The sequence below is a fragment of the Ranitomeya variabilis genome, chromosome 5 (assembly GCF_051348905.1).
Source record: "Ranitomeya variabilis isolate aRanVar5 chromosome 5, aRanVar5.hap1, whole genome shotgun sequence".
NCBI lineage: Eukaryota > Metazoa > Chordata > Amphibia > Anura > Dendrobatidae > Ranitomeya > Ranitomeya variabilis.
In genome coordinates, this window is record NC_135236.1 from 605,839,296 (window position 1) to 605,855,844 (window position 16,549).

General features: G+C 48.8%; 1 protein-coding gene across 5 annotated transcripts in view; it reads right to left on the minus strand.

Annotated features, from left to right (window-relative positions):
* The window catches only part of SPDL1 (spindle apparatus coiled-coil protein 1), a 430,051-nt gene extending 413,715 nt beyond the window's left edge, over positions 1-16,336 (minus strand). For 3 of the 5 annotated variants that reach the window (XM_077266080.1, XM_077266081.1, XM_077266078.1), the window contains exon 1: positions 16,198-16,333. The gene's annotated coding sequence lies outside the window, so the exon portion shown is untranslated. Of the gene's footprint in view, positions 1-16,197 lie in introns of all 5 variants that reach the window. The other 2 variants (XM_077266079.1, XM_077266077.1) reach the window with 1 other exon arrangement.
* Positions 16,337-16,549: the final 213 nt, after the last annotated feature.

Below are 16,549 nucleotides of genomic sequence, written 5' to 3' on the forward strand. Positions count from 1 at the left end.
TCTGGATGGATGCAAAAAAAGAGTTTATTAACAGTCATATACCAATGTTACATCATATTAGTCAATAGTATAAACTTGCAGTGGGAGGGAACTAGTAGTGCTGTCAGGATGGATTCCTGGAAATACAATTACCGGTACGACTAATTACCGTTTTCCAGTTCACCATCCTGACAGCACCATTGGAGAAATACCAAAGGATGTTAAATTAGGGTGGGACTACTGCATGTAATACTTTTCTACCAAAGGCTAACTGATCTGATGAGACATCTAATTTATAGTGTCTAGCAAAGGTAGAAAGACTGGTCCAAGTCGCCGCCCTACAAATTTGCTCAGCTGAGGCTCCCCCCCTTTCTCCGCCCATGATGTAGAGATAGCTCGGGTTGAATGGGCTCTAAGAATATCCGGGGGATCTTTCCCTTGGTCTGTATATGCTAGGTTTATCATAGTTTTGATCCACCTAGCAATGGTTGATTTTGCTGCCTTGCAACTTCTATTTGGACCCCCGTACTGTATGAACAAGTTACTGTCTCGTCTCCAACCTTCCGTCACCCCCCGGTATTTTAGAACAATCTCCCTAACGTCAAGGTTATGGTAGACCCCTTCCTTTGTGTTTCTAAGGTGTTGGCAGAATGAGGGAAGGATTATCTCCTGATTTATATTTGTTGAGGACACTACCTTGGGGAGGAAGGCTGGGTTAAGGGTATGTGCACACGTCAGGATTTCTTGCAGAAATTTCCTGAAGAAAACCGGAAATTTTCTGCAAGAAATCCGCATTTTTTTTTTTTGCGTTTTTTTCCCGTTTTTTTTCGCTTTTTTTTAGCATTTTGCAAGCGTAATTAGCTTGCAGAATGCTAAAGTTTTTCAAGCGATCTGTAGCATCGCTTGGAAAACTGACTGACAGGTTGGTCACACTTGTCAAACATAGTGTTTGACAAGTGTGAACAACTTTTTACGATAGATGCTGCTTATGCAGCATCTATAGTAAAAGATAGAATGTTTAAAAATAATTTAATAAAATGGTTATACTCACCCTCTGCAGACAGCCGATATCCTCAGCGGCGTCCGTTCCTATAGATGGTGTGGTTCAGGACCTTCGATGACGTCGCGGTCACGTGAGCGGTCACATGACCGGTCTCGCGACCAATCACAAGACAGCGACGTCATCGCAGGTCCTGAACCACACCATCTTTAGGAACCGAAGAGGCAGCATGCAGCGGTGAGAGGCAGGAACACTCCGGGGGCCATCGAAGGTGAGTATATTACTATTTTTTATTTTAATTCTCTCTTTTTTTTTGACCAATTATATGGTGCCCAGTCCGTGGAGGAGAGTCTCCTCTCCTCCACCCTGGGTACCAACCGCATATAATCTGCTTACTTCCCGCATGGTGTGCACAGCCCCGTGCGGGAAGTAAGCAGATCAATGCACTCCTAGGTGTGCGGAATCCCCGCAATTCCGCATTTTTAATGAACATGTTACTTTTTTTTCCCGCGATGCGATTTTTTCGCGGAAAAAAATGCAACATTTGCACAAAAAATGCGGAATACACTGTAAATAATAGGAGGCATATGTTAGCGTTTTTTTCGCGTTTTTATCACGTTTTTATAGCGAAAAAACGTGAAAAAAACGCGAAATATACTGAACATGTGCACATGGCCTAAGTCTTAAGACTATCCTGTCGTCAAAGATCTGAAGATATGGGTCTTGAGTGGAAAGAGCCTGAATCTCCCCCAATCGTTTAGCTGACATGATGGCAATCAGAAAGGCCGTTTTAAAAGGAGAGATTGGCTATGCCCATATCTTCGAATAACAAGTACGGTGTTTTACACAGGGCATTAAGGACCAGGTTTAGGTCCCAAGGAGGAGTTGATTTTCTCACAAGTGGTCTCCAAGGATGGGAGGCTAGTGACGTATCAAAAAAGACACTTAGCGCTGCAATCTGTACTTTTAAAGTACTAGGCCGGAGGCCCTTCTCAAAACCGAGTTGCAGGAAGTCGAGGATTCTGGTAATGTCAGGTTTTGAGGTATCCACAGAATCCTCTCCCAGAAAGGAACAATACCGCTTCCAGATTTTGTTATAAATCGATGAAGTCACCGGCTTTCTGCTTGCCTGGATTGTGGTAATGACCTCTTCTGACAGGCCTCTGGATCTTTGGGTTCGCCGTTCAGGATCCAAGCAGACAGGTGAAGAGAGTCTGAGTCTTCATGGAACACCGGCCCCTGTAGTAGAAGGACCTGCCTGTTCGGTAATAAGATTGGTGTGTCTGTTTACATTCTGGATAGTAGAGAGAACCAGCTCCTTTTCTGCCAAAAAGGAACCACCAGGATTACAGTTGCTCTCTCGTCTCGTATCTTCCTGAGTGTCTTCGGCATCAGAGGAAGAGGCGGAAATGCGTACACGAGACCTTCTCCCCAATACTGAGACAAGGCGTCTACTGCTATGGCTCCGTCTAGAGGATTGAGAGAGAAAATTTTTCTGGTCTTTGTATTTGATCTGGTGGCAAAAAGAACCACCTGAGGTGTTCCCCACTTCTGGCACAGACTGCTGAATATTTCTGGGTTCAGTTCCCATTCTCCGGGATGTACAGGTGTTCTGCTCAAGAAGTCTGCTACTTGATTCTTGGCGCCTTCCAGCTGAACTGCCGAGATGGATTTGACAGATTTCTCTGCCCATCTGAAACTTTGGTCTGCTAGGTGTTGCAGCGGTGGATGTTTTAGACCTCTTTGGTGTCTTAGAAATGCCACTGCTGTGACATTGTCGGACAGTATCCTTACGTGTCTGCCTCTGACCTGTGACTGGGCCTGGTATAACACCTTCCAGATCGCATACAGCTCCCTGAAGTTTGACGACCTTGCAGCAATCTGAGGAGTCTATTCTCCCTGGTAATATGTCCTTTCTATATGTCCGCCCCATCCGAATTGACTGGCGTCTGTGGTAACCGTAACACAGATCGAGGATCCATGGAACTCCCTCTTTTAGGTTTTTCAGTGTGGTCCACCAGGTTAGGGATCTCTTTACTGACGGAGACACAATCATCTTTTTAGTCTAGGGAACTCTGTTTCCTGTTCCAAACTTTCAAAACCTCTCTCTGTAATCCCGGCGAGTGGAATTGGCTCCATTTCACACAGGGTATGCATGCTGTCATAAAGCCCAGAATCCTCATTGCCTCTCTTATGGAGGGGGTACTCCTTCTGAATTGATGTATGTGCCTGATCGAGGCCTCCTGTCTGTCTCCCGGTAAAAAAGATGTTCTGACGTTGGAGTCTCATATGACCCCAAAAAATTTTGTTCTGGAATTTGGGACCAGGCAAGATTTCTTCCAATTCACAATCCACCCCAGGTCCTGTAGGATGGAGAGTGTGAAGCTGCAGTCTATTTTGAGAAGTTTCTCTGATCTCGCCATTATCAGAAAGTCGTCCAGATATGGCACTATGGCCACATTCTGGTTTCTTAGATAGGCTACAACTTCTGACATTAGTTTGGTGAATATTCTGGGCGCTGAAGCAAGCCCGAAGGGGAGACATCTGAACTGGAAGTGATACATTATTCCTTTGTTCATTAGGGTGAATCTCAGTAACTTTTGGTAGGAAGTGTGTATTGGGACATGGTAGTATGCATTGCTTAGATCTAAGTTGCAGATCACCATGTCTTTGTCTATGAGAGGCGTTGTGGACTTTATGGATTCCATCCTGAATCTTTTGTACCGGACCCACCTGTTTAGGGGTTTTAAATTTATGATCGTTCGGGAGTTTCACGAAGGTTTTTTTTATTGAAAATAAGTGAGAGTAATGGCCCTTGCCTCTTTCTGAGATGGGTACTGGGATTATTGCGTCTAACTATCAACTCCTGGATGTTTGTCCACATAGAGGAGTCCGAGAGCGGACAGGGTCGGGTTACAAAAAATCTTTCTGGGGGACTGCTGGAGAACTCTAGCTTGTACCCCTGAGCAATTACCTGGAGAATTCAAGGATTTTGGGATATTTTCTGCCAACCCCCTAGAAATTTTGGTAACCGACCACCCACCTTGATGTCATTTATTTGGCTTTCCTGCACCTGCACTTGGGAAGATGGAGTCTTTATCCTTTCCACCCTTGGGATAAGACCACCTCCCAGTCTTCCCTTTCCCCCTGTAGTCTGTCTTCTGACTAGGTCGGGATCTACGAAAGGGCTGGTATTTCTTTGTATTTTCCTCAGTGAACCCCTTCTTTTTATCTGAGGCTTTTTCTAAGATGTCATCTAGAATTGGCCCAAATACTTTATTCCCTGAGAATGGGATTCCGCACAGTTTATTTTTTGATTGGATATCCCCCGACCAAGTCTTTAGCCAGATAGCTCTTCTGGCCGCGTTGGATAAGGACTCGCTTCTGGCAGCGAAGCGCACGGATTCTGATGAGGCATCTGCCATAAAGCCTATTGCGAGCTTAAGTAACGGTAGAGATTTGAGAATAACATCTGTGGAAGTCTTAGCTTTGAGATGTTCCTCCAAATCATCTATCAATAGATGCATTGACCGGGCTACCGATGTTGCAGCTATATTGGCCCGTATTATTGCTGCGGAGGATTCCCAAGTTCTCCTGAGCAGTCCATCTGCTTTGCGATCCATTGGATCCTTTAAAGCAGAGGAGTCCTCAAATGGAATTGAGGTGGTCTTTGCCACTTTTGCCAACGGAACATCAATCTTGGGAACTTCATCCCACACTTTAATGTCCTCTGGATTATAAGGCAAACAAACGGAGTCTGAAATCTCTGTGTACTATTAGTCTCTTCTCCGCTTCCTGCCATTATTCTAGGATCATGGAACGGATGTGATTATTAACTGGAATAACCTTTGTGACCTGGGCATGTAATCCGCCAAACATTTCATCCTGGATCGAGGTCTCCTCTGGCGTGTCCTGTAACTGCATGGTGTTACGAACTGCATGAAGAAGCTCATCTGTATCTGCCGCGGAGAAGAGATATCTCTTCCCTCTGCCCAATGATCTGTCCCTTTCCTCCTGGTCAGAATCCTCCGAAGTCTCTCCTTCGGAGGAGGGACTAGACTCTCTTGGTCTTTTCCGCTATGTTTGCGGTTCCGACTGGCTTGTCTGGGGAAGATTCAAGCTTGAGATGGATGCCTGAACCTCTTGACGAATCATTGTCCTCATACTGGTTAACAATGCAGTCTGTTCTTCACCCACAATTTTTGATGTGCACGACTTGCATAGTGGCTTCCGCCAATTTTCCGGAAATTTAGCAGCACATATCGGGCATTTACTTTTCCATGATTTTTTCCTTTCGGATGCGGGGATAGGAGGCTCTGCCTAGGATAGACAGAAATACATATATACACCCTGTAGATAGGGAAGTAGGTGGAGGGGTGAGCATTGTGGTATGGCTTAGTATAGCCTACTCACGTGCCCCTGAAGCTGGTCAGTCCCCTCAGATCTGGCTGTTTCCTCCATAGTGAGTACAGTTTTAACCATATAGCCGAGTGCTCCCTTTGTCAGGATGGCTGGCGACAAAGACCCCTTTAAGACGTTTACCTGGTTGATCCTGCCCTCCTTACCGCCGCTGCGGTTAACCGTGCTGTAATGCCCCGAGGCCGGCGATGCTGCCGGCGCCATGCTCCCACGCTGCCGCGACCGGAAGTGTCGCGGCCGCTGGACCCGGAAGTGACCACCTGAAAGAGGACTCTAGGGAACGCTGCAGCCGCATGCTGGAACCGGCCGCTGCTGGAACCGGCCACCGCACTCACCCCCCCGGCAGGAAGCGCCCGGACCCGACCCCAGGAGCAGCGCTGCACTGGGGAGGCTGAGGGACCCCCCATAACAGGTATCAGCCGCAGATGTCTTGCGGCAGGGAAGGGAAAGGCTGCCCCCCCGATCCCCACCATCTGCACAGCACCGTCGGAGGAAAGGCTTGCCGTTCCTATCCACAGTGGGACAGGAAAAACACTGGTGGGTGGAGTGGGGAGGGTACTTTTAACGGCTTGTTGTTCCTGTCCTACTGAGAGTAAGACGGACGTCCTCCAAATGGTGCTGTCAGGATGGTGAACTGGAAATGATCTTTTAGCAACAATTTTTTTTTATCTTCCCAAGGGTAAAAGAAGAAACTAGACCTCGAAAGTTGTTGTCCAGTTAGTCCTGAGTAAGCCGATACCCCATATGTGGGGGGGGGGGGGGACCACTGTTTGGGCGCACGACAGGGCTCGGAAGGGAAGGAGCGCCATTTGACTTTTTGAATGAGAAGTTGGCTCCAATCATTAGAGGACACCATGTCGCGTTTGGAGAGCCCCTGTGTGCCTAAACAGTGGAAACCCCCCACAAGTGACTCCATTTTGGAAATTAGACCCCCCCCAAGGAACTTATCTAGATGTGTGGTGAGCACTTAAAACCGCCAAGTGCTTCACAGAAGTTTATAAAGCAGAGCCGTGAAAATAAAAATCATTTTTTTTCCCCAAAAAAAAAAAAAAAAAAAAAAAAAAGATTTTTTTAGCCCGCAATTTTTTTATTTTTACAAGGGTGGGTAACCGGAGAAATTTTAACTCAAAAGTTGTTGTCCAGTTTGTCCTGAGCACGCTTATGCCCCATATGTTTGGGTAAACCACTGTTTGGGTGCAAATCGGGACTCGGAAGGGAGGGAGCACCATTTGAGTTTTATAACGCAAGATTGGCTGGAATCAATGGTGGCGCCATGTCACGTTTGGAGACCCCTGATGTGCCTAAACAGTGAAAATCCCTCAATTCTAACTCCAACACACTCCTAACCCTAATCCCAACTCTAACCATAACCCTAATCACAACCCTAACCCCAACACACCCTTAACCCTAATCCCAACCCTAACCCTAATCTTAACTCTAATTCCAGCCCTAAGGCTATGTGCCCACGTTGCGGATTCCTGTGCGGATTTTTCCACAGTTTTTGAAAAATCCGCAGGTAAAACGCATTGCATTTTACCTGTGGATTTACTGCGGATTTCCAATGTTTTTTGTGCGGATTTCACCTGCAGATTCCTATACAGGAACAGGTGTAAAACGCTGCGAAATCCGCACAAAGAATTGACATGGTGCGGAAAAATGATAATTACTTACGGGTAATTTGATTTTCCAGAACCATGACAGCACCGCACATGAGAGATGGCATCCGCCCCCAGGATAGATATATATATATATATATATATATATATATATATATACACACTATTTATATACTATTTATTTATTTATTTTTTTTTCCTTTTTTTTTGTGACTCACACAACCATCACCAAGACAGGGCGGGAATTAATGCGGTGCTGTCATGGTTCTGGAAAATCAAATTACCCGTAAGTAATTATCATTTTTTCCCTTCACCATGACAGCACCGCACGAGAGGAGAAAATAGAAGACTCCTTAGGGTGGGACAACAGCAGATAACACCTTTCTCCCGAAAGACAAGTTTGATAGACCTAAGTCTAGCCTATAATGTCGGAAGAAGGTAAAGGGTGAGGACCATACTGCCGCCCTACAAATCTGTTCCACCGAGGCGTTTGCCCTTTCCGCCCAGGATGTGGCAATAGCACGCGTGGAGTGGGCCGTAACACCCTGTGGGGGGATTTGGCCAGAAGAGGAATACGAAAGTGAAATAGCCGTACGCAACCACCGTGCAATAGTTGCCTTTGAGGTCTTTTTTCCCCTGTTTGTCCCCTGGAAGGTGACAAAAAGGGCTGATGACTGACGGCAAGATTTTGTGGCTTCTATGTATTGAAGCAGGCAGCGTCTGACATCAAGACAATGGAAGGTTTGCTCTCCCTGGGATTTTGGTTGAGGACAAAATGAGGGTAATATAATTTCCTGGTCCCTATGAAATTTAGAATTGACCTTTGGTAGGAAGGCTGGGTCAGTTTTAATAATTACCCTGTCATCCTGGAAGGTAGTGTAAGGGGGGTTTACTGAAATAGCCTGCAGCTCGCAAGTACGGCGGGCTGAGGTTAGAGCAACCAGGAGGACAGTTTTGAGTGTCAAAGATTTTATTCAGAGATGGTATGTCACTCTCCATAAGGAGAAACGATACCCCTTAGACCCCATGTCCAGAGCCTCTCACCTAGCCAAATCAGTTCTCATGCTTCGCACTGACGAGGGCCAACAGCCCGAAACACCGTGTCTGCGAATTGAGATACTGGTTTGGCTTTTATCCTAAGTCATATTGCACGACTCGTTAAAGGGTTGATTGTGACTTGTAGGATCGCTACTTCCAATAGGTGGCGCTATAGAGTTAAGTCCTCTTTTTTTCAGCAGAGGCAATTTGCATATTTAAAGATTTTATTGAAATAGAATCAAGAGGCTCAAAGGGGGAAACAGTTAGAGCATTTAAAACTAAATTTAGATCCCAGGGAGCCACCTTGGGAGATAATTTTGAGGGTCTAGATGTAAAGGAGGCTCGGATGAACACCTATAGACCCAAGGGTGGTCAGCAAGTTTGTGATCAAACAGCGCACCCAGGGCGGAGACATGCACCTTCAGGGTGCTAGTAGATAGCCCTCTCTCCAACCCTTTTTGGAGAAATTCTAAAATTTATTTTACCGGGACTTCTTGGCTTGTCTGGGACAACTGTCGCCCCGAAAATTCCAAGAATTTTTGCCAAATTTTTTGATATTTTTCTGAGGTGACTTTTTTCCTGCTAGCGAGCAATGTGGTCACTAAAGGGTTCGAGAATCCTTTTGCCAGTAGAAGTCCCCTCTCAAGTTCCAGGCGGTGAGATGTAACCTGTGTACTTGAGGGTGTTGAACTGGTCCCTGGTGTAGGGATGTATCTGGAAGGATCCACGGGTCCGAGATAGACATGCGTCTGAGCCATGTGAACCATGCCCTTCTCGGCCAAAAGGGAGCTATGAGTATTACTCGTGCCTTGTCTTCCCGAATTTTCCTGAGGACTGTCGGGATTAACGGTATTGGGGGAAATGCGTATGCTAGATGGAAGTTCCACTGGTATAGAAACGCGTCCACCCCTTCCGGTTGTTCTCTTGGGTTTAGAGAATAGAACTTCTTCACTTTCCGATTTTGTTTTGTGGCGAATAAGTCTATTTCTGGAACGCCCCAGTTGGCACATATTTCCCCAAAGACTTCCTGGCTCAGGGCCCATTCCCCTTGATGTAACGGGTGACGGCTTAGGAAGTCGGCAACTTGATTCTCTGATCCTCTTAAGTATGTTCCGGTTAGAGAGAGAAGGTTGCTTTCGGCCCACAAGAAAAGTTCTTTGGCTTCTGCCATCAGGGATGGTGATCTTGTACCCCCTTGTCGATTTATATAAGCTATTGTTGTGTTGTTGTCGGATAACACCACCACATGCCTTCCTTGTATTCTCTCTCCCATTTGAAGAAACGCTTGTCTCACCGCTGACAGTTCTTTTAGATTGGAAGACGCTGTTGTCATTGAGGGCTCCCATTGACCTTGTAGGACCTGATCCTCCACATGCGCTCCCCATCCCCATGGGCTCGCATCGGTGGTGAGGACTACTGGATTTTGTAATGACCATGGTACCGCTTTGCTCAGATTTTCTGGTTTTAACCACCGTTTTAGTGAGTCTTGGACCCTTGGAGACAGGAGAATCTTCCGATTCAGATTGCAAGGATTTCTTGCTTGCTCGGCTAGTACCTGCCATTGCAACTCTCTCGTGTGGCTTTGGGCCCACCGTGTTGCTGGAATTGTCGCCGTTAGAACTCCCAGGAGCGACATTGCATTCTGTAGAGAGATAGACCGTTGCAGCTGAAAAAGTTGTACCTTCTGTTGGATAGACTGTATTTTCCTCTGTGGGAGGATACACTCCTGTTTGATGGAATCTAGTAGGATCCCGAGGAATTCTTGAGACTGTGTTGGGACAAGTCTTGATTTCTTCAGATTTATCATCCACCCTAATTTCGTTAACACGTCTAGAATTGTTGTGACTGCTTTCTCGCAATCTTCTTTGCTGTTTGCTATCACCAAGAAATCGTCCAAATAAGGCACCAGCAATATGTCTTCTTTTCTGATGAAGGACGCCACTTCGGAAATAATTTTGGTAAATACACGGGGTGCTATGGCTACCCCAAATGGAAGACATTGATACTGTAGGTGGGTAGGAGTTTTTCCGAGGTTTACTAGCAGTCTGAGATATTGCTGATGTTGGATTGCGATTGTTTTATCTATACAGGCCCGGCAGATTCTTTTGGTATATAGTTTAGGGAGTGTCACCTTACATAGTGGACAAGCCCTATTCTTTTGTTTAGAGGTGGCTTTCCTTCCCTAAAAAGACACAGTATATAGTGTATCAGTGTGTGTGATCTTGCCTTACAAAGGCACTCACCCCTCCAGGACCCCGGATACCGCGGTAGCTTGCGCCTCCTCAGACATTCTGGGTGCAGGTATCTCCGGATCCATCGCTGGTTCGGTCATTGTAGCAGGCAAACTGCGTGCTGTAGAGGACCAGCGGCTAATCAGTTGCTCCCAGTATTTTGAAGGAGCGGTGTGCGCGCCTCTGGAGCAGCTTCCGCCCGGAAGTGTCCAGCACACCGGCTCCTTCGGCGTGTGACGTCACTTCCGGCGCGACCGGAAGTCGGCATCCTTCACTTCGGCGGCCGGCGTCAGTGAAGGACACGCCCCCTGCCTCGGACCTGCCTCCTGCCCAGAGCGGTCGCCGGGGAGTCCAGCGAGAGGAAAAAGGCGCGGTACAGCAGCTCCTTCACCCGGACAGCACCGCACGCAGTGCCGCCGAGCATGGCTGGTCCCCCCCGCGGACCTCGGCCTCTGGACCGGAATCATCAGAGGGTATCCCTCCGGAGGTATGAGCTCTGCCACAGGCGTCCACCTGCAGGAACAGGAAACCAAACTGAGGAGAGAGTGGCCGCCCCATTCTTTTATCTCTGCTGCAGGTTTCCTGTTCCTGGGGGCGGATGCCATCTCTCATGTGCGGTTCTGTCATGGTGAAGGGAAAAATACAACGCTGCGTTTCAGCATGGTATATTCCGCACCATGGGCACAGGATTTGATTTTCAATACGTTTACATGGTACTGTAAACGTGATGGAAAACTGCTACGAATCCGCAGCAGCCAATCCACTACCAACTCCGCACCGTGTGCACATAGGCTAATTCCAACCCTAATTGCATCCCCAACCCTAATTGCAACCCCAACCCTAGTGGAAAAATAAAAATAAATACTGTATATTTTCTTTATTTCATTATTTTCCCTACCTATGGGGTGATAAGGGGGGGGGTTTATTTACTATTTTTTTTTATTTTGATCACTGTGATAGAACCTATCACAGCGATCTAAATGTACCTGGAATTAATCTGCCGGCCGATTCGGTGGGTGCACTGCGCATGCGCCCGCTATTTTGGAAGATGGCGGCGCCCATGGGAGAAGACTGACGGGCACTTGGAGGGACACCGGGACTCGGTAAGTACGGGGGGGTGAGATTGGACCGCGGGGGGGAGCGGAGGTTAGGACGTAGGGGAGGAAAGAGTGACGGCGGCCATCAGTCGGTGGCGGGGGCAGATCGGGGTCTCCAGCCGTGGCCGATGATATTGCAGCATCGGCCATGGCTGGATTGTAGTATTTCACCAAGCTTCATTGGTGAAATACTATGATTGCTCTGATTGACTTTCACTTTCAACAGCCAATCAGAGCGATCATAGCCACGGGGAGGCAAAGCCACCCCCCCCGGGCTGAAGTACAACTTCTCCTGTTCCTGCAGGTCACGTGAAATGTCAGTTAACCCTTTCACACGATCTGCAGGAACGCGATCATTCTGTGACACAGCATATGTATTACAGGTCGGATTGGCACCGACTTTCATGACGCATACGCTGTTTCACAGGTCGGGAAGGGGTTAAGGGCATGAAAATTCAAAATTGGAAAATTGCGAAATATTCACAATTTTCTTTAAATTTCTGTTTTTTTTCACAAATAAACGCAAGTAATATCGAGGAAATGTTACCACTAACATGAAGTGCAATATGTCACGAGAAAATGTCAGAATCACCGGGATCCATGCAAACATTCCAGAGTTATAATCTTATAAAGGGACAGTGGTCAGAATTGTAAAAATTGGCCTGTCATTAACACGCAAACCACCCTTGGGGGTTAAAATTAAAAATTGGGTCTAAATTTGAGAATGAAAAAGTTAAAATGTTTATTTTTTTCTTCCCACATTCTGTAAATTCCTGTGAAGCACCTGAAGGATTACTACATTTTTTGAATGTGGTTTTGAGCACCTTGAGGGGTGCAGTTTTTAGACTGGTGTCACTTTTGGGTATATTCTGTCATTTAGACCCCTCAAAGTAACTGCAAATGTGAGATGGTCCCTAAAAAAATGGTATTGTAAATTGTTGTAAAAATGAAAAAATTAAAAAAATAAAATGATATCTATCTGTCTATCTATCTCTGGTCAACTTTTAACCCTTATAACGTCTGAAAAAAAGATGTTTAAAAAATTGTGCTGATGTAAAGTAGACATGTGGGGAATGTTATTTATTAACTATTTTATGTGACATAACACTCTGGTTTAAAGACATTAGAATTAAAAGTTTAAAAACTGCAACATTTTCAAGTTTCCACCAAATTTCATTGAAGCGCTCCAGAGCTCCACATAATGCGACTATGGTCAGTATAGTAAAATTTGGCCTGATCATGAAGGTGCAAACAGGCTTGGGGCGGGGGGAAGGGGATCAAAGATATGAAAAAAAATGAAAGTTCAAATGAAAATATAGTTTTTCATTAAAATTAAAAGATTTATTTCAAAATAAATAAAACAAACATGTGGTATCGCCACTTCTGTGCCCCCTCATCTTGATCAATCATGATTAGAGCTCTGAACGTTTGAGCTTTGCCCCACAACGTGCGCGCAGACACTGGCCGAGCCCACAACGTGCGCAGGCGCACACACACACACACACACACACTGGCCGAGCCCACAACGTGCACACACACTGGCCGAGCCCACAACGTGCACAGGCGCGCACACACACACTGGCCGAGCCCACAATGTGCGAAGGCACACGCGCACACACACTCACACTGGCCGAGCCCACAACGTGCGCAGGCGTATACACACACACACACACACACACACACACACTGGCCGAGCCCACAACGTGCGCAAGCGCACACACACACACACACACACACAGGCCGAGCCCACAACGTGCGCAGGCGCGCGCACACACACACACTGGCCGAGCCCACAACGTGCGCAGGCACACACACTGGCCGAGCCCACAACGTGCGCAGGCACACACACTGGCCGAGCCCACAACGTGCACAGGCACACACACTGGCCGAGCCCACAACATGCACAGGCACACACACACACACACACTGGCCGAGCCCACAACGTGCACAGGCACACACACTGGCCGAGCCCACAACATGCACAGGCACACACACACACACTGGCCGAGCCCACAACGTGCGCAGGCACACACACACACACACACACACACACACACACTGGCCGAGCCCACAACGTGCGCAGGCACACACACACACACACACACACACACACACACACACACACACTGGCCGAGCCCACAACGTGCGCAGGCACACACACACACACACACACACACACACACACACACACACACACACACACACACACACACTGGCCGAGCCCACAACGTGCGCAGGCACACACACACTGGGGCGGGGGGAAGGGGGTCAAAGATATGAAAAAAAATGAAAGTTCAAATGAAAATATAGTTTTTCATTAAAATTAAAAGATGTATTTCACAATAAATAAAACAAACATGTGGTATCGCCACTTCTGTGCCGTCTCATCTTGATCAATCATGATTAGAGCTCTGAACGTTTGAGCTTTGCCCCACAACGTGCGCACAGACACTGGCCGAGCCCACAACGTGCGCAGGCGCACACACACACACACACACACTGGCCGAGCCCACAACGTGCACAGGCGCACACACCCTGGCCGAGCCCACAACGTGCGAAGGCACACACGCACACACACACACACAGGCCGAGCCCACAACGTGCGCAGGCGCGCACACACACACACACACACACACACACACTGGCCGAGCCCACAACGTGCGCAGGCACACACACACACTGGCCGAGCCCACAACGTGCGCAGGCACACACACACACACACACTGGCCGAGCCCACAACGTGCGCAGGCACACACACACACACACACACTGGCCGAGCCCACAACGTGCGCAGGCACACACACACACTGGCCGAGCCCACAACGTGCGCAGGCACACACACACACACACACACACTGGCCGAGCCCACAACGTGCGCAGGCACACACACACACACACACTGGCCGAGCCCACAACGTGCGCAGGCACACACACACACACACTGGCCGAGCCCACAACGTGATCAGGCACACACACACACACACACACTGGCCGAGCCCACAACGTGCGCAGGCACACACACACACACACTGGCCGAGCCCACAACGTGCGCAGGCACACACACACAGACACACACACACACACACACACACACACACTGGCCGAGCCCACAACGTGCGCAGGCACACACACACACACTGGCCGAGCCCACAACGTGATCAGGCACACACACACACACACACACACTGGCCGAGCCCACAACGTGCGCAGGCACACACACTGGCCGAGCCCACAACGTGCGCAGGCACACACACACAGACACACACACACACACACACACACACACACACACACACTGGCCGAGCCCACAACGTGCGCAGGCACACACACACACACACACACACACACACACTGGCCGAGCCCACAACGTGCGCAGGCACACACACACACTGGCCGAGCCCACAACGTGCGCAGGCACACACACACACTGGCCGAGCCCACAACGTGCGCAGGCACACACACACACACACACTGGCCGAGCCCACAACGTGCGCAGGCACACACACACACACACTGGCCGAGCCCACAACGTGCGCAGGCACACACACACACACACACACTGGCCGAGCCCACAACGTGCGCAGGCACACACACACACACACACACACACACTGGCCGAGCCCACAACGTGCGCAGGCACACACACACACACACACACACACACACACTGGCCGAGCCCACAACGTGATCAGGCACACACACACACACACACACACTGGCCGAGCCCACAACGTGCGCAGGCACACACACTGGCCGAGCCCACAACGTGCGCAGGCACACACACACAGACACACACACACACACACACACACACACACACACACACACACTGGCCGAGCCCACAACGTGCGCAGGCACACACACACACACACACACACACACACACTGGCCGAGCCCACAACGTGCGCAGGCACACACACACACTGGCCGAGCCCACAACGTGCGCAGGCACACACACACACTGGCCGAGCCCACAACGTGCGCAGGCACACACACACACACACACTGGCCGAGCCCACAACGTGCGCAGGCACACACACACACACACTGGCCGAGCCCACAACGTGCGCAGGCACACACACACACACACACACTGGCCGAGCCCACAACGTGCGCAGGCACACACACACACACACACACACACACTGGCCGAGCCCACAACGTGCGCAGGCACACACACACACACACACACACACACACACACACACACACACACACACACACTGGCCGAGCCCACAACGTGCGCAGGCACGCACACACAGACACACACACACACACACACACACACACACACACACACACACACACACACACACACACACACACACACCGGTCTCAATCCTGGCTCTTCTTTCTGTGGCCGCCACTCACTTACACCGACACCAGGAAAGGAAGCAAACGGCGTCAGCACAGAGCAGTCTGGGAGCCAAGGCTTGGCAATGCACACACATGGGCTGAGCTCCACGCAGCGTTCGCCGTGGAAGAGACAACTATGAATCAGAAGCAGAGGAAGGCCAGTAACATGCAAAATAAGAGGGAATCGCGATGCTACTCAACTCTTGGATAAGACTACGGTCACCAAAATCCAATAATTAGAAGTCATGTGCTCAGCACACAAGACACCGCGCTATTCTGAGGCCGCACTCCGGCGGATGCCTTACGTAGGGCTTCACACTGAATAAACTTTCAACTATAAATCGAGCAGGCACCAATGTCTAGATTTCTGGATCGCACCATGCAATGAGGAGAATTAGGTAGCAATCCATGCCCGCCTCACAGGCTATCCCGCCAGCAGTGCTCAGACACAACAGACTCACCTCAGCAGCGCGCTAGGCAGCTCGCACCTCCTCTACTCAGTTTGAAGTTAGCCTTTTCCTCAGTCCCACACTCGCGAGAGAACAGCGTTAGCAGCGGTTGAGGCACTCATTGGCCGCCGAATGATAGAGGCGTAGTTTCGCCAGCACAAGGGAACACAGTTTAATTACACATTCTTGGCCGCCCACTCCAGCGGAAGAGTCATGTAACATTAAATTGACCAGGGTGAAGTTAGTTTCCTATTCGTCAGTTTCTTATAAGGCAATTTTTTCTTTTGTCTTTTATAGGTTTAATAACAAATAATAAGCATCACAATTATAACAAAGAATGCAGCGAGGTGCCTTGATGTGAATA